This window comes from Panthera leo, chromosome D1 (genome assembly GCF_018350215.1).
Source record: "Panthera leo isolate Ple1 chromosome D1, P.leo_Ple1_pat1.1, whole genome shotgun sequence".
NCBI lineage: Eukaryota > Metazoa > Chordata > Mammalia > Carnivora > Felidae > Panthera > Panthera leo.
The window spans coordinates 33,190,240-33,214,571 of record NC_056688.1 but is presented as its reverse complement, the minus strand read 5'-3'; the positions used below and the strand labels follow the sequence as shown (position 1 = coordinate 33,214,571).

Genomic DNA, 24,332 nt, shown 5'->3' with positions numbered 1-24,332 from the left:
AACAATTATTCATCACGACCAAGTGGGATTTATACCTGGGATACAGGGCTGGTTCAATATCTGCAAATCAATCAATGTAATACATCACATCAATAAAATAAAGGAAAAGGGGCACTGGGTGGCTCAGTTGGTTGAGCCTCCGACTTCAGCTCAGGTCATGATCTCACAGTCTGTGGGTTCGAGCCCCGCATCTGGCTCTGTGCTGATAGCTCGGAGCCTGGAGCCTGCTTCTGGTTCTGTGTCTCCCATTCTCTGTCCCTCTCCCCCTCATGCTTTGTCTCTTTCTCAAAAAAAATAAACATTAAAAAATTTTAAAGAAAGGACAAGAACCTCATGATCCTTTCAATAGGTGCAGAGAAAGCATTTGACAAAACACGGCATCCATCTTTAAATTTTTTTAACATTTACTTATTTTTGAGAGACAGAATGAGACAGAGCATGAGTGGGGGAGAGGTAGAGAAACAGGTGGGCAGGACACAGAATCCAAAGTAGGTTCCAGGCTCTGAGTTGTTAGCACAGAGCCCAGCGTGGGGCTCAAACTCAGGGACAGCGAGATCATGACCTGAGCCAAAATCAAACACTTAACTGACTGAACCACCCAGGTGCCCCTCCAGCATCCTTTCTTGATAAAAACCCTCAAGAAAGTAGGGATAGAAGGATCATACCTCAATATCTTAAAAGCCATATATGAAAGACTCACCAGTAATATCATTATCAATGGGGAAAAACTGAGAGCTTTCCCCTTAAGGTCAGGAACAAGACAGGGATGTCTACTCTCACCACTGTTATTCAACATATTATTGGAAGTCCTAGCCTCAGCAATCAGATGACACAAAGGAATAAAATGTATCCATATTGGCAAGGAGGAAGTCAAACTTTCACTCTTCGCAGATGACATGATACTCTATATGGAAAACCCAAAATATTCCACCAAAAAATAGCCAAAACTGATCCATGAATTCAGCAAAGTCACAGGATATAAAATCAATGCACAGAAATCAGTTGCATTTCTATACACCAATAATGAAGCAACAGAAAAATCAAGGAATCGATCCCATTTACAATTGCACCAAAAACCATGAAATACCCAAGAATAAACTTAACCAAAGAGGTGAAAAGTCTATACACTGAAAACTATAAAAAGCTTATGAAAGAAATTGAAGAAGATACACAAAAAATGAAAAAGCATTCCATGCTCATGGATTGGAAGAACAAATATTGTTAAAATAAAGCAAATCTACATATTCAACGCAATTCCTAACAAAATAACACCAGCATTCTTCACAGCTAGAACAAACAATCCTAAAATTTTTATGGACCCAGAACAGACCCCAAATAGCCAAAGCATTCCTGAAAAAGAAAACTGAAGCTGGAGGCTTCACTATCTTGGACTTCAAGATGTATTACAAAGCTGTAATCATCAAGACAGTATGGTACTGGCACAAAAACACACACTCAGATGAATGGAACAGAGTCCAGAACCCTGAAATGGACCCACAAACATAAGGTCAACTAATCTTTGACAAAGCAGGAAAGAATATCCAATGGAATAAAGACAGTCTCTTCGGTGAATGGTGCTGGGGAAACTGAACAGCAACATGCGGAAGAATGAACTGGACTACTTTCTTACGCCATACACAAAAATAAACTCAAAATGGATGAAAAATGGGTAAATGTATGATAGGAAGCCATCAAAATCCTACAGAAGAAATCAGGCAAAAACCTCTTTGACCTTGGCTGCAGCAACTTCTTATTCAACACATCTCCAGACGCAAGGTAAACAAAGCAAAAATGAACTATTGGGACCTCATCAAGATAGAAAGCTTCTGCACAGCAAAGGAAACAATCTGCAAAACTAAAAGGCAACCAACGGAATGGGAGAAGATATTTGCAAATGACATATCAGATAAAGCGTTTGTATCCAAAATCTATAAAGAACTTATCAAACTCAACACATAAAAAAACAAATAATCCAGTGAAGAAATGGTCAAAAGATATGAATACTCATTTTTCCAAAGAAGACATCCAGATGGCTAACAGACACATGAAAAGATGCTTAACATCACTCATAATCAGATAAATACAAATTAAAACCATAATGAGATACAACCTCACACCCGTCAGAATTGCTAAAAGTAACAACTCAGACAACAACAGATGTTGGCAAGGATGCAGACAAAGAGAGAGCATATCTCTCTCTCTTTTTTTTTTTTTTAATATTGCTGGTTGGAATGCAAACTGGATCAGTCACTCTGCAAAACAGTATGGAGATTCCTCAAAAAATTAAAAATAAAACTCACCTACGACCCAGCAACTGCACTACTAGGTATTTATCCAAGGGATACAGGTGTGCTGTTTTGAAGGGGTACATGTACCCCAATGTTTATAGCAGTACTATTGACAACAGCCAAAGTATGTAAAGAGTGGAAAAAGCCCAAATGTCCACCAACTCATGATTGGATAAAGAAGATGTGGTATACACACACACACACACACACACACACACACACACACACACACTGACACTCTCTGGAGTATTATTCAGCAATCAAAAGGAATGAAGTCTTGCCATTTGCAACTACATGGATGAAACTAGAGGGTATTATGCTAAGCAAAACTAGTCAGTCAGAGAAATACAAATATATGACTTCACTCGTATATGGAATTTAAGATACAAAACAGATGAACTTAAGAGAAGGGAAACAAAAATAATATAAGCAAAAATAATATAAAAACAAAGAGGGGGACAAAACATAAGAGACTCTTAAATACACAGAAGAAATTGAGGGTTACTGGAGGGTTAGTCGATGGGGGGGATAGGCTAAATGGGTAAGGGGCATTAAAGAAGACACTTGTTGAGATGAGCACTGTGTCTTATACATAGAGGATAAATCACTAGAATCTACTCCTGAAATCATTATTGCACTATATGCTAACTAACTTGGATATAAATTAAAAATAAATAAACAAACAAACAAAATTTTTAAAAAAGAGTAAATGACCTACTGAACACATTGTTCATCATAACTGTCCATGAGTGTTTGTTAACTTTTGGCTGGTGACCCAATATTATTTTAGACAGAGAGGAAAACCTCTGCTGTGTGCTCCTCTGTGATGCACTCACTCACTGCAGCTTTTGCATTGTCTGAAATTTGAATAAATTTCACTACCACAGGAAAAGCCCTGTCTCTTTTTTCTGCCCCTCTTTCCTGCTGCAGAAAAAAATGGAATATTATAGCATTCTATTTTCCATCCATTATTCTGCTATTCTTTCTATGTACTTTTCACAAGAACTCAGTTCTAGAGCACCCAATTTCTTCTCTAACATATTTTTTTCAATCTTCAGTGGGTGTTATTGCCTTTCATAGGATGGGAAATGGAATAAGGACTGCCTTAACAGGAAAATAAAACCTTACAGTGGGTAATATTCATTAAAGAATGGCAAAAGAAACAGCATGCAGTTTTGAGTGCAATTCAAATGATGCCAGGGATATGATATTATCAGTCCATTATTGAGAAAAAGCATGATATAAACAGTATATACACGATGATTCCATTTGTGAAAATATATTTATATTACTATCTTTCATTTGAGTCACCATAAATAAGTTTTTTATTTGCTAATCAGTATTTCCTGGTTTATCATTTTTTTCTTAAGTAAACCTGTTATTTGTGTTATTATAAACATTAAAAAGGTAAAATGATGACTTCAGGTGGATTATACACTGGCAGGAAGAGACCGCATACATATAAACACCCTGCTGTATTTTCCCAAGTTACCAGCCAAGAATTCAGAAACTGTGGAAGTGAGATAACTACACAAAGCAGGAACAGATGCAGCCGACCTTGGCTTGGCTTTTCCCTACTCCTAGGTTCCCTACAGGGTATACACCTGGCCTGCAACACTTACTGGCCAGACAGAATCTTAACAGAACTGGGGGAAAAATAAAAAGTTAGATTTTTGCTGTGCCACTGCCACGCTTGATGCGATTTTGATTATTACTTTGGTCCTAGGATGTGTTTGAGAAAGCCATTTCCTCTAGTAACACTGAAACTGAGTCCAACAGCTCCCTAAAGTTCATTATGATTATTATGGTTCATAAACATATATATCTTAACTTTTATCTAACATATCTTAACTAATATCTTAACTTCTGTGTTAGCTAATACCTTAAAACTACCATTATCCTAGCCAATGTAAGTGTTCCATTAATCTCAAAGTTGGTACACAACATTCTAAACTAGGAAAAACGGGGATAGGATGATGACTTTGTCATGCACTACTCCAAAAACCTGCTCTTTCTTCAGCTTAGGGGATTTTAGGCTTTGAGTAAAAACCCACTACACTCAGTGAGCCTCAAGATTCCCCTTATTTGCCATATTTCCTAACCTGACTCTTTTTTCCAGTGTTCTGTTCACTATAGTGTTCTTTTACCTGTTTAGATGCTCAAATTGGGCTTTAAAACACCAGCATGACCCTGGAAGATAGAGCAGTCTTTTCTTTAGTGTACACATAGCTGGCATGACTTGTGACAAATGATGGCAAGTGAATTGTAGTGATTGGCTGGGGGCAAGAAGTGAAAATATGTCTGCCAGTTCAATTCAGAAAAGGAAAATGTCTTGAAAAGTCTAATTAATAGTGGGGAGGGGGGGACACCACCACAGTAGTTGTGCACGTCAAAAATGAGGCCATCAACAGCGTGCTACAGCTTCTCATTTTGGAAAAATCTGAAGGTCACAGTACGATCTGCCATAGGTAAATATCTGTGCTTTTATGTAACAATATAATAAATAATTATTATCTTTTTTCCTATCTGTGTTTTCCATTTTTTCTTAAATAAACCCATATTCCTTCTGCCATTTTGTATATCTAGAAGGTAACATCATACTTTCAAAAGTGAACTTCATATCAACCCTCCCTACTATTAACTAATACTGGTTATTGTTAAATAACCTTATTAAATATATATCAGTCTTCACAGTGCTTAGAAAGTATGCCCTACTTCAGAACACGCACAGCACCATCTACACCAGGAGCTGTGGGGACTGGGGTAAATAAAGAATAATCACCCTGTGCCAGCTGTTCATATAAACTATCTTCCCATCCTTATTTTAAAAATTCCCGTGGCTTCAGTACTAAACAGAAAGCCCTGTTCCCTTCTATTTCTCTTTCCCAATGAGCAAGTCCTACTCCCCACCCCACCCCTCCTTTCAAGTATTCAATGCTCTCTGATGTTCTTCCACAGTTTCTTGTAGTTACAGCTGGGGTTTGGTTTCTTCTAGCTTCCACACGCCCCTTTAGGTGGTCCCATTCTTTCTCTATGCAGAACCAATGCTTTTTATTGGATTCTGAAGCCATATCAAATTGTAGTGGCTGACCAGAGGCATGACAGGGAACTGTTTCTTCTATCCTGAAAATGTCTTAATTAGATTAGCTGAGATTGGAACTGACAGTTAAGCAGAGACGTCACCAAATTAATAGTGTACTTCCCCAAAACTATGCCACAGAAAGCATATCCACAGATTAGTAATATGGGAAAAACCAGGACACCAATAGCAAGAATTTGTCATTGCATTTTATAAAAAGAGATACTTTCACACTTCTTCAAGCAAAGAGACATATGAATGGATTTAATCTCATTTTGATTATGGATATTTTTAATTACTCTCAGATAAATATGTATTATAGATGGTTTTATATTTTTATGGTGAAATATTACCTCTGAAACAGAGCATATTGCATTTGGTTAAAATCACAATCACAAATAAATTGTTGAACAGATCACCAACAACAACATCCATTAACCTTAGGTAGGTGGCAAGAGCTGGGTGCCCTGTTGCTAGTGGGGCCTGGGAATTCCACACCATAAGCTCCAACAGACTCCCTTTTTCTCAGCTTTCAAATTCCAGGCTTCAGGTAACTTCTACCACCACAGTGAAACCCCAGACTTCCTTTTACTACCTCTTTTCATCTGATAACTAGACCAGACTCTCTTTTCCTGGTTTCCCATTTCCTCCTGAGTTTCTCTTACCATTTCCAGACAGGTCTACTCTTATTTTCAAATGTCAGCATATTCCTTTAGGTGAGACCTAGTCCTATTTGCCTCATGTAAGGCTAGCACAGTTTGATCCTAGCATAAAATGAATGAAAGTGCCTGCTTTGAACTAGAAAGAGAATTGCTCCCTAATTTTGCTTCCGGGGGGGAGGGGGGGAAGAAGCCTGAATATGATTAAATTTGGTTACAGCAAAACACACAAAAAAGTACAATATTAGTAGATAATTCTAACCAAATGCATCTGATATATACACAGCTCATTGCTTAGAGAAAAAAGCAGAACAAAAACTGTGCTAATATGATTTCATGTTTTATAAAAAGAAATATCAACAATGGTATCTAATTTATGTGGAAATAAATTAACTTCTTTTTATGCTCATCTCTGTTTCCTAACTTCCTCAAGCCAACATGTGTCATGTTATAATGTTTAGTATTTTAAAGGAAAGAATGTCACTAGCAGCATTCTAGGTTACTGGATGTGGGACAAGACATATACTGTCCTATGCTTACTATATGCTCAATTTTATTTAGCCAATGATACAAACTTAACAAAACCACACAGAGATGGGGAAAATGCAATAATTCTTGGCCTAGCTTTTTCCTCATGCCTGGCTTCTTCATGGGACTGTTGGTCACTCTGATCATCATGGAGAAAATAGTCAAATTTCTATTATCAAAAAGGCAAGAGATAAGTGTTGGCAAGGATGTTGAGAAAAGGGAACCTGTATACTGATGGTGGGAACACAAATTAGTACAGGCACTGTGGAACACAATATGGAGATTCCTCAAAAAAGAAAAAAAAAACTAAAAATAGAGCTACAATGTGATCCACAGGATCATATCCATGTGTGCCTATCCATAGGGAAAAAATTCAGTATCTTGAAGGAAACAAAATCAGTATATCTGCATTCCCATACTCACAATACCATTATTGACAGTAGCCAAAATGTTGAAACAACCTAAGTGTCTCTCAGTGGATGAATGGATAAAGAAAACATAATGTATATATACTTTGGAATATTATTCAGCAGCAAAAAAGAAAGAAATCCTGCCATTTATGACAACATGGATGAAACTGGAAGGCATTATTATAAATGAAATAAGACATACAGTAAGACAAATATTATATAGTACCATTTGGATGTGGAATATAACAAAAAGAAGAAGAGGAGGAGGAGGAAGAAAAGGAAATAAAACTCAAAGAATCAAAGAGTAGGATGGTGATTGTCAAAGCCTGTAGGTGGGGGTGGAAGAAATGGAGAGATGTTGATGAAAGAGTACAAAGTTTCAATTATAAGATGAATAAATTCTGAGGATCCAATATACAGCATGGTGACTAGAGTTCATAATATTATATTATATACTTGAATTATGTTCAGAGAGCAGATCTTAAAGCACTTTGACCAAAAAAAGGGGGGGGGGGAACAATGTGAGGTGATAGATAACGTTAATTGACTTGATTTAGGTAATCATTTCACAATGTACACATATATCACATATCATAACATTGTACACTTTAAATATATACACTTTTATCTGTCAACTATACCTCAATAAAGCTGGGGGTTGGGAAGAAAACAACCAAATTCTTGGTATGCCATTGCTCATTCACACACAGATGTAATGTCACTTAACTAAGAAATAATAATCCATGTTTTATCAGTAGACTCTATTTTATTTTTTTAATGTTTATTTTTGAAAGAGAGAGAGCACAAGCACGAGAGGGGCAAAGAGAGAGGGAGACACAGAATGTGAAGCAGGTTCCAGGCTACAAGCTGTCAGCAAAGAGCCCCATGCAGGACTCAAACAAAAGGACTTCGAGAGCATGACCTGAACTAAAGTTGGACTCTTAACCAACTGACCCACCCAGGTGCCCCAGTAGACTCTATTTTTAGAGCAGTCTTGGGTTTTTGGAAAAATTGAAAACAAAAAGTTCCCAAATCTTTGTATTTTTGTTAAAAAAAATAAACATATCAGATTTTCCCAGAAAATTGGATTTATATGTTTACATAAAATGTGTGCACAAAGATGTATAACAGCATGATTGATTATAGCTAAAAAGTAGAAACTACCCAAATGTCCATCAACTAATGAATGGAAAAGCAAAATGTGGTGTATCTATGGCATATTATTCAGCCATAAAAAGGAGTAAGTTCTGATATGTGCGACAATACTGAATGAGTCTTAAAAACATTATGCTAAGTGAAAGAAGCCAGACACGGAATACCACAAATTTTATTATTCCATTTATATGAACTGTCCAGACAAGGCAAATCCATGGAGACAGAAATGAGATTAGATGGGAAGAGAAGGGAAGGGAGAGTGCTAGCTATTGGGTGTTTCTGGAGTGATGAAATAATCAGATAGGTGATGACTGAACAACCCGTGAACACATTGAAAACCACAGATATGCATACTTTAAAAATAAATCAGATTCTCTATTTATTAAAGCAAAGTCTGATCAATGAGGTCACTTCCTCACTAGATTGGAGGAAAAAAACAAAGTCCTTGGCCAGAGGTCCCTAAGGAGCAACTCTGCCTCCAGCAGTACAGTGGTTGATACAGTCCAGGTCTCTCCTGGGCACCCCTGGCTCTGATTTCATAAACTTATACCAGAGCTTACTGTTAAGACCACAGAAATTAATTTGTTGAAATCCAAATAATCTCTCTGAATGAATGTCATTGACAGGAAGAGCTGCCTTTTTCCCACTCTTGGTATCTGTCTCCGTGTGAGGAGAAAGCAAACTCCAAGCCTCCCTCTGCATTTGTACCAGGGGCTTGCAGCAGGAGGAAGGTGGTAGCTGTGCTATGTTCTTCATGGTGCCTCATGCTCTTGCTGAAACTCAGCTTTCCTGTGAGGTTTTGCCATTCTTTTACATATGTACTTTTAGCTGGATTTTAAAACTTAACTTCCCTCTTTAGGTGAACTCATTTCTTTTCTATATCTCGTGCAGAAGTGACACTGTTTGCTGGATCCCAGAGGGATAATAAATGGTAGTGATTAATTAGGAGCAGGAAGGAACTACAAAGTTTAGTTTTTAAAAAATCTTAAGATTAATCTTGTTTAGAGTAGAGCACAAGAGATAGGCATTACATTAATAGAGTACTTCTAAAATCATGCCACAAAAAAGATGTTCATAGTTTGTCACAAAAGAAAAAACAAGACACAAACAATATGTAGAGTGTGATCTCATTTCTGTACAAAAGATATCTATTTTCTATATCCAATTAGTACCATAGTGAAAAATCTTCTTTTTAACATATCTGTTTTCTACTCTTTTCTAAATTGTACATCTATGTCTTACATAATTCTTAAATTTCAAAAGCAAAATGGCACCAACGGAATTTCTCAGACATTTATAATGTTACAAATAAATAACTCTAATCTGATCATCGTAGACAATCATTTATTAACCTCAAAGTGGATATATAATCCTTCCTATATACTTGAAGGTAGTTGACAGGCACTAGAGACACTGAGGGGAAGGATAGGCTAAAATCACACAAGAGTGGGCACTGCCCTCCAAGTACTCATGTTTTGAGAAACTGATGCTATACTTTAGAGACAGGGCTAATGTTAGGTCAGACTCTGCTGTGCATCATTTGATTAAGTCATTCTATTAAGCACAATTTGTTGAATGGCCACTTCTGAAGACATTGTCCTTGTTTTCAAGAAACCCAAAAGAACATTTTTTTTCTCTATTTTTCATGCTAAAGCAAGACTTTACTTGCTTTTATGGGGCTTAATGTGCCAGTCTCATCTTGCTTATTTATTTATATAATGCTATTAGATCCTGATAAGCTGCCAGACCTGGACATGCTTTTAAAAGTAAGTGATCCTGGTAGAGGATGAAGACCCAAAGGAAAAGAAACCCTATAAGATACATATCCTAAATATCCCGTTCCTTCTGTAAGCCCTCAAAGACAGGACTAGCCTCATATTTGTTCAGGAATAAACCTGCTTGTGTTCTCCCTGTCTAGCTTTCTCCATTGTCGATAAGATACTTTGATCACCTCAATACTGCATATACCCTAGTGTCCCCTAAGGAAACTCAGGCTACTAAAAGTGTGTTGTTTGGACCAATTTTGTCTAAATTTAACTTTTAACACTACCCTGGGAAATATTTGATATTAGAGGAAATTCATAGTGTCTCTTCTATAAAGCAAAAAGCTATTTTTTGGACAAGTAATACTCCAACCCCAATTAACTAATTTACTCAAGCTGAATTGTATAGGAGTTTTTTCAAAGCGACGTTCATTCAGGACTGAAACAGCAAAAGGGTAATTATAGAGAGCTATGGAAACCTCTACATGATAATAGTGTGGAAGTGCACTGAGACATGCATAGGGGATGCAGAATAAATGAGCAATTTGAGCAATGTTCTTTCTATGTGTCCCTTTAGAATATAATCCACATCTGCCAAGAAGCAGCTTTAGTGTAGACATTTAGTATTTAGGCATATTATCCACTTGCAGGAGAAAGCAGTGGAATCTGCTGAAAATGCTAAGGGTCAATTATTCATTTCTCTCCATCCTACTTTCTCATAACATAAAAATGTAATCCCAAAATGACATTTCCCCACACAGATTTATTTCATAGACATTCAGTAACTTAAACATACATACACAATCTCCAATGTAAATTGTTTCCTCACTGTGGTATTTCATTCCTTATTCCTCTAGAAAATAGTATAGATGTCTTCTTCTGGAAAATAAAATATACTTCAAATTTTAAAATTTAAGTCTTCAAGAATACACAAGCTCTTTGACATAAAAATATAATTCAAGGAAATTCAAGAACTTTCCAGGCAGTATTGTTCTTAGACTAACATTTCATGCAAACTTTTCAAATATTTTAGACACTAAAAAGCAGCTCTAGAATTGATGTGAATTTGAATGTCAACTAATTACATATGCATTTGCCTATCTATTATTAAAAATAACAAAAGTTATGTTTTGATCACACCACATATGAAAGTATTGGTGCAAGATCACTAACCTTTGAATGCAAAACATTCAAGACTGGTCAAGAACCAGCGTTACATCCTTGAGCTAACCACTCACTCTCATCCTATAAAAAGAGTTGAGATCATTTGGCTAAGAGGTGGAAATGACAAAAGATTTTGTGAGAATTTTCATCTAACATCTACCCATGGAAGGGATCAGGGTACTTATTTCCTTGAAGCCCAGTGCAGAATGGCTTCTGGAACTAAGTATGTCTCCTAGAGTTTGGTAGCCATGGTGTATTGGTACCCTATTCATGACTGAGAAATCTAAACAGTGACATGCTGATTGGATTGACCTGCAGCAGTGCAGTCTCTAGAAACATTTTGAGAATAAGTGTACTCCCATTTACAATAGGTCAAAATTGCAGATTTCCTAGGGCCATGTGAGAGAATGAGAGAACATAGTTATAATTTCTTTATGATTGCATCTGACAATTTCTGCTATTTCAACATGCTAGTTGATAGGTATACATATATCCCTGTCCAATCTCCAGGTCTTTTCTGAGACACTCTTCCATTTGGAATCTATCATAAATAAGCAAGCCTTCAATTTTCCTCTAATCCCTGGTTGACTGGCTCTCTGAGGCTAAATTTAATATGAGATTGGTTTGGATGACATTACCTTCACTCCCTCTCTCCACTGGTTCTTGCTATCCTTAACCATCCCACCAGAAGAATGAACATTCCCCAACAGTTCCAAAATCATCTTTTTCTCCATGTATTTCTGCAACTCAAACCTAATTCAATCCTTTCTCATCTCTTTACACTGCAGTGGTCAGCTGCCTCCTGCTCTAGCATTTGCTGAGACATAAGCTATGGCACTATGCATTTGCTCTTGTTAGTGAATCTGTCTCAGAGTTTTTGACCAAGAACTTTATGCTAGGTACTTTCCAAGCCTGTTGCTTCAGAGATGAAAGATGTTTCCTCAGCCATTTGAGCTCTCCAGACTTTGAGACATATTTTTCAGTGAAGCACTTTTCCTTTTCTAATATTTTTCCTGCTGTAGCAAGAACAGACTCTCCTATGGTGTTCATTTTCTATGGATGTGCCTTTGCCATTTTCTCAGTTTTAGGTAGGTTTTGTTTTTCATTTCTACTTGACTCATTAGGCAATCCTATTCCTTTTCTAGCAAATATGAATTAACCCTTTGCTGGATGGAAGTATCCACCTCTCTTCCCCATTATTTTATGTATTAATTAGTTAATACTTATTTGCCACAAGCTTAAATTCTTCTTTATATTTTAAGAGAAAAGAAGTATTATGTTAGTAGGTTACAGAGTATTCCATAATATGGAAAAAGAGTTGAACAACCAAGGCTTGAGCTTCTCTGGGATCTTAACAGCAATTAGTTGTTGTATGTCTATCTAAGCTCTCCCCAGCACCCACTGGGTGGGAGAAAATCTATGCACAAAGAATTTCATCACAAAGGTATCTGCACTTGAAGGGGGAAGGGAAAATATGCACAGTAACCTCTACTGGTTAAGGAAGTTATTGCAACTGTACATATGAAACATAGTGTGGCCATTTCAAATGACACTTATGAAAACTCTGTAAAAATATGGAAATGCTTATGGTAAAATACAGTGAACCACAATTTGCAAATGTATCATAACTGTGGACATTCACTGTAAAAGCGTATGCCTAAGGTGGAAAACTATGCAGAATAAAGCTATAATTGGTGTTAAAATGGAGAAAGTACAGGGATGCCTGGGCAGCTCAGTTGGTTGAGTGTCCAACTTTGGCTCGGGTCATGATCCCACGGTTCATGAGTTCAAGTCCTGCATCCCGCTCACTGCTGTCAGCACAGAGCCCACTTTGGATCCTCTGCCCCTGCTTGTGCACGCTCTCTCTCTCTCTCTCTCTCTCAAAAATAAATGAAATATTTTTTAAAATGGGTAAAGTACACATATTCATATGTATTTGATTATACATAAAAATATCTCCTGAAAGATAATAAAATATTAATAGGAGTAGTTATCTTTTGGGGTTGTGAGTGGAACTGAGCAGATGGGGCACAGAAATGGGCAAAATGCTTTCACTATATACCTTTTTGCATTTTGAACCATATGGATGCATTACTTATTCAATATAATAAATAAATTCATATATTGTATTGAATAAATATTTATTAAATAAATTTATATACATATTTGAAGACAATATACCAAGATGGTAATATAGTGGCTATTTCTCTGTATTGACAAATGGGTTGTTTTCTGCTTTATACGTATATCATTCAAATTTCCTCTAATGAATATATTTTCTTTTTACGATTAAAAAAGGAGAGAAAAATCAAACATTTTTGTCCAGTTTTTTTTTAACTAATTCCTTGCCAGACAGCCTAAATTCAATAAAATTTCAAGAAGGAAGAAGGAAATTATCACTTGAGGAATTATAAAAAAAGTGTCAATATTACAACGATCTCACCTGTTTTTCCCATGGTAGAACCAGCCAGAGCATTAGAAAGGAATCTAAACAGAATACTGCTTCCATGAGGCTCTTTCATACAAGATTAAGATGATGCTACGCAGATTTTAGTCTCTGTACTAGTCACTTGGGAACCTGGTTAAAATGCAGATTCCAATTCAAAAGATCTGGGTAGGGCTTGGGAGTCTACATTTCAGACAAGCTCCCAAGTGTTTTGGAGGCTGATGAACTGAAGACCACACTATGAGTAGCAAAGATTTACTGCAACATAAGCCAGGCTGCTACTAGCACAACTCAGAGTCACCACCTGCAGGGTAGGCTCTGAACCATGGAGTAGCCAACAGATAATTTTTCTTGTAGAAATGATTAGCAATATTGTATTATTTATTGTACTTAGAGATAATGTTTTTAATTTTTAAAATAAATTAAAAATAAATAGATAAATAAAATAAGTAAATTTTTAAAATATAATTTATTGTCAAATAGGCTTCCATACAACACCCATTCCTCATTCCAACAAGTGCCCTCCTCAATGCCCATCACCCACTTTCCCCTCTCCACCATACCCCATCAACCCTCAGTTTGTTCTCAATATGTAAGAGTCTCTTATGGTTTGCCTCCCTCCCTCACTGTAACTTTTTTCCCTTCCCCTCCCCCATGGTCTTCTGTTAAGTTTCTAAAGATCCACATGTGAGTGAAAACATATGGTATCTGAATTTCTCTGACTGACTTTAAAATAAGTAAATTTTTTTAAAAAAATATTGTGTTTAGAAATAAAACAAATATAGAAAAAAACAGATGGGGAAGATGACAGCGTGGGAGGATGCTGAGCTCACTGCGTCCTGCGGATCACTTAGATTCCACCCACACCTGCCTAAAGAACCCAGAAAATCGCCAGAAGACTAACAGAACAGATTCTCTGGAGACAAGCATAGACAAGAGGTCCACAGAAGAGGGTAGGAAGGCCTGAGAGGTGGTGCGTGTGATACAGACAGGCGGGTGGGAGCCAGGGTGGAGGGGCAGCCTGCCAGCAAAGCAGAGCCCCCAAGTCTGGCTTGCAAAAATGGAGGGGCCGGATGGAGCGTGTTCTGACAGCAAGTGGGACTTAACATCTGGAAGGTTATAAGTTAACAGATTTGCTCGGAGAACAGGAGGGCTGGAGGACAACAGGAGGGAGAGTTGTTGAGCCCCAGACAACAGAGTGCAGCTTGGTGGGGAACAAAGGTGCTGGCCAGTGCCATCTCCCTCCCCCATCCCCCAGCCAAAATCCCAAAGGGAACCAGTTCCTGCCAGGGAACTTGCTTGCACCACACAAACACCCAACGCTGTGCTTCTGCGGATCCATCCCTCCGGCGGGTCTGACTCCCTCCCGGTGCCCAGGGCCCCTCCTGAAGTGAATCTCCAAAGGAAAAACAAGCTGAGCCTGCCCTCCCGCCCCTGTGAACCTTGCCGATCCACCCCAGCTAATACGACAGATCCCCAGCACCACAAGCCTGGCAGTGTGCAAGTAGCCCAGATGGGCCATGCCACCCCACAGTGAATCCCACCCCTAGGAGAGAGGAAGAGAAGGAACACACCAGTCTGACTGTGGCCCCAGCGGTGGGCTGGGGGCAGACATCAGGTCTGACGGCAGCCCCGCCCACCAACACAAGTTATTCAAGACAACACAGGGGAAGTTCCCTGCAGTTCTGCACCACTCCAGGGACTATCCAAAATGACCGAACAGAAGAATTCTCCTCAAAAAAACCTCCAGGAAATAACGACAGCTAACAAACTGATCAAAAACGATTTAAACAATATAACAGAAAGTGAATGTAGAATAATAGTCATAAAATTAATTGCTGGGTTTTAAAACAGTATAAAGGACAGCAGAAAATCTATTGCTACAGAGATCAAGGGACTCAGGAACAGCCAGAAGGAGGAGGAGCTAAAAAATGCTATTAATGAGGTGCAAAATAAAAAGGAGACTACCACAGCTCAGATTGAAGAGGCAGAGGAGAGAATAGGTGAGCTAGAAGATAAAATTATGGAAAAAGAAGAAGCTGAGAAAAAGATAAAAAAATCCAGGAGTATGAGGAGAAAATTAGAGAACTAAGTGATACACTAAAAAGAAATAATATATGCATAATTGGTATTCCAGAGGAGGAAGAGAGAGGGAAAGGTGCTGAAGGTGTACTTGAAGAAATAATAGCTGAGAACTTCCCGGATCTGGGGAAGGAAAAAGGCATTGAAATCCAAGAGACAGAGAACTCCCTTCAGACGTAACTTGAATCAATCTTCTGCATGACATATCATAGTGAAACTGGCAAAATACAAGGATAAAGAGAAAATTCTGAAAGCAGCTAAGGATAAACGTGCTCTAACATATAAAGGGAGACCAATAAGACTAGTGACGGATCTCTCTACTGAAACTTGGCAGGCCAAAAAGGAATGGCAGGAAATCTTCAATGTAATGAACAGAAAAAATATGCAGCCGAGAATCCTCTATCCAGCAACTCTGTCATTTAGAATAGAAGGAGAGATAAAGGTCTTCCCAAACAAAACCTGAAGGAATTCATCACCACTAAACCAGCCCTACAAGAGATCCTAAGGGGGATCCTGTGAGAAGAACTACCAGAGACATCGCTACAAGCATGAAACCTACAGACATCACAATGACTCTAAACCCATATCTTTCTATGATAACACTGAATGTAAATGGACTAAATGCGCCAACCAAAAGACATAGGGTATTAGAATGGATAAAAAAACAAGACCCATCTATTTGCTGTCTACAAGAGGCTCATTTTAGACCTGAGGACACTTTCAGATTGAAAGTGAGGGGATGGTGAACTATTTGTCATGCTACTGGAAGCCAAAAGAAAGCTGGAATAGCCATACTTATATCAGACAAACTAGACTTTAAATTAAACACTGTAACAAGAGATGAAGAAGGGCATTATATAATCATTACAGGGTCTATCCATCAAGAAGAACTAACAATTATAAATGTCTATGGGCCAAATACGGGAGCCCCCAAATACATAAAACAATTACTCACAAACATAAGCAACCTTATTGACAAGAATGTGGTAATTTCAGGGGACTTTAATACCCCACTTACAACGACGGACAGATCATCTAGACACATGGTTAATAAAGAAACAAGGGCCCTAAATGATACATTGGATCAGATGGACTTGACAGATATATTTAGAACTCTACATCCCAAAGCAACAAACTATACTTTCCTCTCGAGTGCACATGGAACATTCTCCAAGATAGATCACATTCTGGCTCACAAAACAGCCCTTCATAAGTATACAAGAATTGAGATCATACCATGCATCCTTTCGGACCACAATGCAATGAAGCTTGAAATCAACCACAGGAAAAGTCTGGAAAACCTCCAAAAGTATGGAGGTTAAAGAACACCCTACTAAAGAATGAATGGGTCAACCGGGCAATTAGAGAAGAAATTAAAAAATATATGGAAACAAACGAAAATGAAAATACAACAATCCAAACACTTTGGGATGCAGCAAAGGCAGTCCTGAGAGGAAAATACATTGCAATCCAGGCCTATCTCCAGAAACAAGAAAAATCCCAAATATAAAATCTAACAGCACACCTAAAGGAAATTGAAGCAAAGCAGCAAAGGCAGCCTAAACCCAGCAGAAGAAGAGAAATAATAAAGATCAGAGCAGAAAAAAACAATATAGAATCTAAAAAAAAAAACTATAGAGCAGATCAACGAAACCAAGAGTTGGTTTTTTGAAAAAATAAACAAAATTGACAAACCTCTAGCCAGGCTTCTCAAAAAGAAAAGGGAGATGACCCAAATAGATAAAATCGTGAATGAAAATGGAATTATTACAAACAATCTCCCAGAAATACAAGCAATTATCAGGGAATACTATGAAAAATTATATGCCAACACATTGGACAACCTGGAAGAAATGGACAAACCCACACACTTCCAAAACTCAAACAGGAGGAAATAGAAAGCTTGAACAGACCCATAACCAGCAAAGAAATGGAATCAGTTATCAAAAATCTCCCAACAAATAAGAGTCCAGGACCACATGGCTTCCCTGGGGAATTCTACCAGACATTTAAAGCAGAGACAATACCTATCCTTCTCAAGCTATTCCAAAAAATAGAAAGGGAAGGAAAATTTCCAGACTCATTCTATGAAGCCAGCATTACTTTGATTCCCAAACCAGACAGAGACCCAGTAAAAAGAGAGAACTACAGGCCAATATCCCTGATGAATATGGATGCAAAAATTCTCAATAAGATACTAGCAAATCGAATTCAACAGCTTATGAAAAGAATTATTCACCATGATCAAGTGGGATTCATTCCTGGGATGCAGGGCTGATTCAACATTCTCAAATCAATCAACATGATACATCACATTAATAAAAGAAAAGATAAGAACCATATGATCCTGTCAATCGATGCAGAAAAAGCATTTGACAAAATTCAGTATTCTTTCTTAATAAAAACCCTCGAGAAAGTCGGGATAGAAGGAACACACTTAAACATCATAAATGCCATTTATGAAAAGCCCACAGCTAATATCCTCAATGGGGAAAAACTGAGAGCTATTCCCCTGAGATCAGGAACACGACAGAGATGGCCACTCTCACTGCTGTTGTTTAACATAGTGTTGGAAGTGCTAGCATCAGCAATCAGACAACAAAAGGAAATCAAAGGCATCAAAATTGGCAAAGATGAAGTCAAGCTTTTGCTTTTTGCAGATGACATGATATTATACATGGAAAATCCGATAGACTCCACCAAAAGTCTGCTAGAACTGATACATGAATTCAGCAAAGTTGCAGGATACAAAATCAATGTACAGAAATCAGTTACATTCTTATACACTAACAATGAAGCAACAGAAAGACAAATAAAGAAACTGATCCCATTCACAATTGCACCAAGAAGCATAAAATGCCTAGGAATAAATCTAACCAAAGATGTAAAAGATCTGTATGCTGAAAACTATAGAAAGCTTATGAAGGTAATTGAAGAAGATAGAAAGAAATGGAAAAACATTCCATGCTCATGGGTTGGAAGAATAAATATGGTTAAAATGTCAATACTATCCAAAGCAGTTTACACATTCAATGCAATCCCAATCAAAATTGCACCAGCATTCTTCTCAAAGCTAGAACAAGCAATCCTAAAATTCATATGGAACCACAAAAGGTCCCGAATAGCCAAAGTAATTTTGAAGAAGACCAAAGCAGGAGGCATCACAATCCCAGAATTTAGCCTCTACTACAAAGCTGTCATCATCAAGACAGCATGGTATTGGCACAAAAACAGACACATAGACCAATGGAATAGAATAGAAACCCCAGAACTAGACCCACAAAAGTATGGCCAACTAATCTTTGACAAAGCAGGAAAGAACATCCAATGGGAAAAAAGACAGTCTCTTTAACAAATGGTGCTGGGAGAACTGGACAGCAACATTCAGAAGAAAGAAACTAGACCACTTTCTCACAACATTCACAAAAATAAACTCAAAATGGATAAAGGACCTGAATGTGAGACAGGAAACCATCAAAACCCTAGAGGAGAAAGCAGGAAAAGACCTCTCTGACCTCAGCTGCAGCAATTTCTTACTCGACACATCGCCAAAGGCAAGGGAATTAAAAGCAAAAATGAACTATTGGGACCTCATGAAGATAAAAAGCTTCTGCACAGCAAAGGAAACAATCAATAAAACTAAAAGGCAACCGACAGAATGGGAAAAGATATTTGCAAGTGACATATCGGACAAAGGGCTAGTATCCAAAATCTATAAAGAGCTCCCCAAACTCCACACCCAAAAAACAAATAATCCAGTGAAGAAATGGGAAGAAAACACAAATAGACACTTCTCTAAAGAAGACATCTGGATGGCCAACAGGCACATGAAAAGATGCTCAACGTCGCTCCTCATCAGGGAAATACAAATCAAAACCATACTCAGATATCATCTCACGCCAGAGTGGCCAAAATGAACAAATCAGGAGACTATAGATGCTGGCGAGGATGTGGAGAAACGGGAACCCTCTTGCACTGTTGGTGGGAATGCAAACTGGTGCAGCCACTCTGGAAAACAGTGTGGAGGTTCCTCAGAAAATTAAAAATAGGCCTACCCTATGACCCAGCAATAGCACTGCTAGGAATTTACCCAAGGGATACAGGAGTACTGATGCATAGGGGCACTTGTACCCCAATGTTGATAGCAGCACTCTCAACAATAGCCAAATTTTGGAAAAAGCCTAAATGTCCATCAACTGATGAATGGATAAAGAAATTGTGGCTTATATACACAATGGAATGCTACGTGACAATGAGAAAGAATGAAATATGGCCCTTTGTAGCAATGTGGATGGAAGTGGAGAGTGTGATGCTAAGTGAAATAAGACATAGAGAGAAAGACAGATACCATATGTTTTGACTCTTATGTGCATCCTGAGAAACTTAAAAGAAACCCTTGGGGGGGGAGGGGAGGAAAAAAAAAAGAGGTTAGAGTGGGAGAGAGCCAAAGCATAAGAGACTCTTCAAAACTGAGAACAAACTGAGGGTTGATGGGGGGTGCGAGGGAGGGGAGGGTAGGTGATGGGCATTGAAGAAGGCATCTTTTGGAATGATCACTGGGTGTTGTATGGAAACCAATTTGACAATAAATTTTATATATTAAAAATAAATAAATAAATAAATAAATAAATAAATAAATAAATAAAATTTTAAAAAAAGAAAGAAAACAAAAATAAAGATACCTAACAAAAAGATGTATTTCTTAAAGCCCTTGAAATATTTTTCTTCATACTCCTTAGTATAAGTTGACTGCTTTGGATGAGTGAGTATGCTGCACTTCATTGTCCCAGCCTGGTCTAGTTCTTTAATACGACTTAGGTTGAAGAAGATAATCCCGGCTCTTCTGAAATTAGGTGTCCTTTTCATCCAGAGATTGTGCCAATAGGACATTTGGTTTCTAGTCTTAGCTCACTCATTTAGGAGCAGTATTACTTTGGGCAAGTCATTTCAGCCTTCAGGTGAATATTCAGATCCCTCATTTGTAAAGTGTGGCTGATCAGCCAGTGGTGACAAGACCCAGGCCACAACATCTGAGGCTGACTCCATTAACTGGGCAAGCTGCAGATGTCTGCCATGTTTGCATTCTGTACTCAGAGCCTTGGGGAGCTATTGAAGACTTAGAGAAAGGGGCATCATATAATGCTACAAAGCAGGACTAACACAAGGGGACAGAAAGAAATCCCACAGTTTGTTTGCCTAACAATTAATCAAATGATGTTTAACTCTGTGCAGCTGCCTGATATAAGACAAATTTCAGCTACTATCACTAGCAGAAGAGAATCATTCCTAAAAGCAAGACTAGAACTCTGTTTGCACTTCAAGCAAGTAGTTGAGTTTAGCAAACAAAACCTTCATTAGAGATCGTTAGAATATCCGTTATTACAAGTATTTAAATTTTTATAGATATGCTTGAATTTTATTACATAAGAATTCCACATCTGTGAGAAACACTCTGGTCTTTTATATGCAAAGGCCTGTGATCAAAGCATAAAATCTAATTCTAATTAACATTTCCCTCTTGAAATTAATAATAACTACTATTATTTATTAAGTAATCTCTTCTGTGCTAGGTGCTTTACATGCATTGTCTCAATTTACTCTCAAGGCAACTACAGTGAGATAGATATTACTATCCCCATTTATAAATAAAAAAGCAGGCTCAGGAGGTTAATTAACTTGGCAGAGGTTATACAGGTGGCTGAACTGGATTTTGAACTCTGCTCTGAATGATTTCTTGGCTCTTAACCTCAAACTCACTTAAAAACAAAAAGAAAAGACAGACACGAATTTGCCAGTTGTTCATCATTCAGAAGTCACACGATATTCATCCTTTAACCATTACACATGCACATTAAATATATAAACTCAATATGTAACCACCCATGAATGTATCACATACTTGGTAAGAAGAGTCGCAATGTAAGTGACATGCCATGTACTTTTAGGGTATTTGTCTAAAAATGAATAATCTTGAATACAAGCATATATATATACCGATTTATATATATATATATATATATATATATATATATATATAGTATTATATATACATATATACATAATGTTTTATACTTCCTTTTGGATGTATATTATTAAGATTTCAATATACATCTAAATATGTTTGCTTTCATATATATGTAGTAAATATTAGATATCTATAAACTCACTTATCTCCTATGTGTGCTTCATTTCAGGATCATGTGCCTATGTATAAATCTTTTTCAATTGTTTTTTAAAAATAGGGTCACAGACAGATAAATAAATCTATGACTATATTTCATAGGTACCATAGTGACACCTTGTGGGAAAAGTGAGTTGAATTGCATCTGTATGTTCCTAAGTATTTCAAAACTACTTTCTCTATCTACAAAGTGGAAACAGTCATCAGACACAGTTTGAGTATTGACTACCGAAATATAGTTTGGTCCTATATAAACTTAAGATAACGGGGTTGGTATCAATTTCCAGTATGTTGAAAAATAATAAATATTTCTGAATCATAAGTAGTCGAAATTGAGAGTTGTGAGAAGTGACCCTGATGACAATACTGCAAGAGCCTTAACTCAGTAGACTTTTAAAATGGTTATTGTTGCTTCTGTTTTTAAAATATAAGTGAAACAATTTCCTCTGGGAATGATTTTGAAATAATTTAATTTGAACGCAGATAACTAATACTAATTTTCTCCATGATAGAAATTCATATTTCCCCAGCATAGCTTTTAAAAGACTCAATCAAGATTTATTAATAGAAGATTGTTTACAGAGTACAAAATAAATAAATAATTTTTGAGTGTTCACTATGTGCAAAGCATTATGAAAGCTTTTTTTTCTCAGTAAAAGCTACTGGTTTGATCAGCTGGCTAGAGCATATTTGTTCATGAGGCTGAGGGTTGATTGTATTCACATGAGGATGAGTTTTCTTATTCTGCTTCATGGGAAGTTGACATTATGCAGTTATGACATTATGGAAAGACATTGGCCTTTTAAATTAAAAAAAAATTTAGAAATAAATGTTTTTTGTCTACTTCTATCTTTATTTTCCTTTTCTATTTCTTAAACCAATTCTCAGGACACACACATTTGTTTAATTATTCCCTATACTTTACTCATTATGTATAAGTGTGTGTGTGTCAATATTCTTTTACTATTATTTTTAATATTACATTTTAAAAGGATGTTACATTTAAAATAAAATACAAAGAAATTACTCTATATTTTTTAATTATATTTTATGTATATAATAATTAGAACAGATGTGGTTACTGATTGTAAAAAAAAAGCCACTACTGGATAAATCCACTTTGTTTTCACTTATTTTTTTAGTTACTATTTATCACCACTAGAGGGCATCGGAGGACTGAGCTAAGTACAACGCAATGCTGTGAATGAAACAAGCCTCTATTAAAACAAGACTACATCTTCCATCAAAAAGTTAATTGTATTTTGTGGCTTACATATTCAAAAGCTACTTGATGATAGTTCTATAATTAAGTTAGTAAATATGCATAAACTTCCTATTAAAGTGTTAAATTAAAATGTTTTCTTTTCAATACAATGAAATAGCTAATTCTGTAATTAGAATTAAATTTGCAAATGCCAACTGTAGTAACGGAAATTATGCATCAAATTGTATTTTCAACTACACCTCCCTACGTTTTAAAAGTTGGTATGCAGTTAAAAACAAAATTATTGGGGCGCCTGGGTGGCGCAGTCGGTTAAGCGTCCGACTTCAGCCAGGTCACGATCTCGCGGTCCGTGAGTTCGAGCCCCGCGTCAGGCTCTGGGCTGATGGCTCGGAGCCTGGAGCCTGTTTCCGATTCTGTGTCTCCCTCTCTCTCTGCCCCTCCCCCGTTCATGCTCTGTCTCTCTCTGTCCCAAAAATAAATAAAAAAACATTGGAAAAAAAAAAATTAAAAAAAAAAAAAAACAAAATTATTAAATATCTGGAAAAGGATGGAAAATTAGCTAGGCAAAACTGGTCTTAATTATTATAAATCTCTAGCATGTAATCATTTTTAGCATTTGTCATCCAACAACATTGTTTAAAGTGCCTACTATGTGTCAGGCATTATCAGTGTTCTGGATTCACTGTCAAGGAGTTCCATTTGGTAGAAGAGATAGACAAGAAGACAGATGAGACGGACTATAATAACTAGTGTGCTTCTGGGACACGTGCAGCACAAACTGGAAATCAGAAGGAGGGAGAGCTCCAGCCTCTCCAGGTAGTTTTCTTTTGTTGGTAGGTACATGTCTCTGAATATAAAGATCTAGGCAAAAGGATAAGTGCTGACACACAAACGTGGTTTCCAATCCTTTTCCACATTGTACTAACTCTACGACCCTAGGCAAGTCTTTTAGCCTCTCCAAGCTTTGATTTCCCCTCAATAAACCTGTAATAATAAAAAATACAGGCTACCATAGAGGACTGTTAGGAGGAGCAAAGATAATGCCTTAATGTACTCGATGCAACAGTTGGCACATAGTGTATGTGAACTATCATTATTACTATTACTACTTTCATGTTATGACCAATAGACCTGGAATGGATTCCATGGGCTCAAGTTGGAGGCAACCAAGAATGCACAGAGAGTATTTTCTTTCATTGTGTCAATGAGAGTCCTCTGAGGTAAGAGAGTTGGTGATTACCCCAAGAACTTAGCTCCAGTCTCTTCACCATACTAACCAACACATTTTTGTGCTTTTTCTCATTGCTGGGTTTCTCTCTGTGTATCTCTCTTTTTTTCTTTCTTGCTACCCA

At 37.2% G+C, this 24,332-nt stretch overlaps 1 long non-coding RNA gene across 2 annotated transcripts in view; it reads right to left on the bottom strand.

Annotated features, from left to right (window-relative positions):
• Positions 1–24,332, bottom strand: part of LOC122200724 — a 48,018-nt gene that overhangs the window by 11,835 nt on the left and 11,851 nt on the right. The window contains exon 4 of one of the 2 annotated variants that reach the window (XR_006193904.1): positions 10,645–10,761. The exons of the other annotated variant lie outside the window; for it this stretch is intronic. This is a non-coding gene — a long non-coding RNA (uncharacterized LOC122200724). Of the gene's footprint in view, positions 1–10,644; positions 10,762–24,332 lie in introns of those variants that run through there. 2 annotated transcript variants of the gene reach the window in all.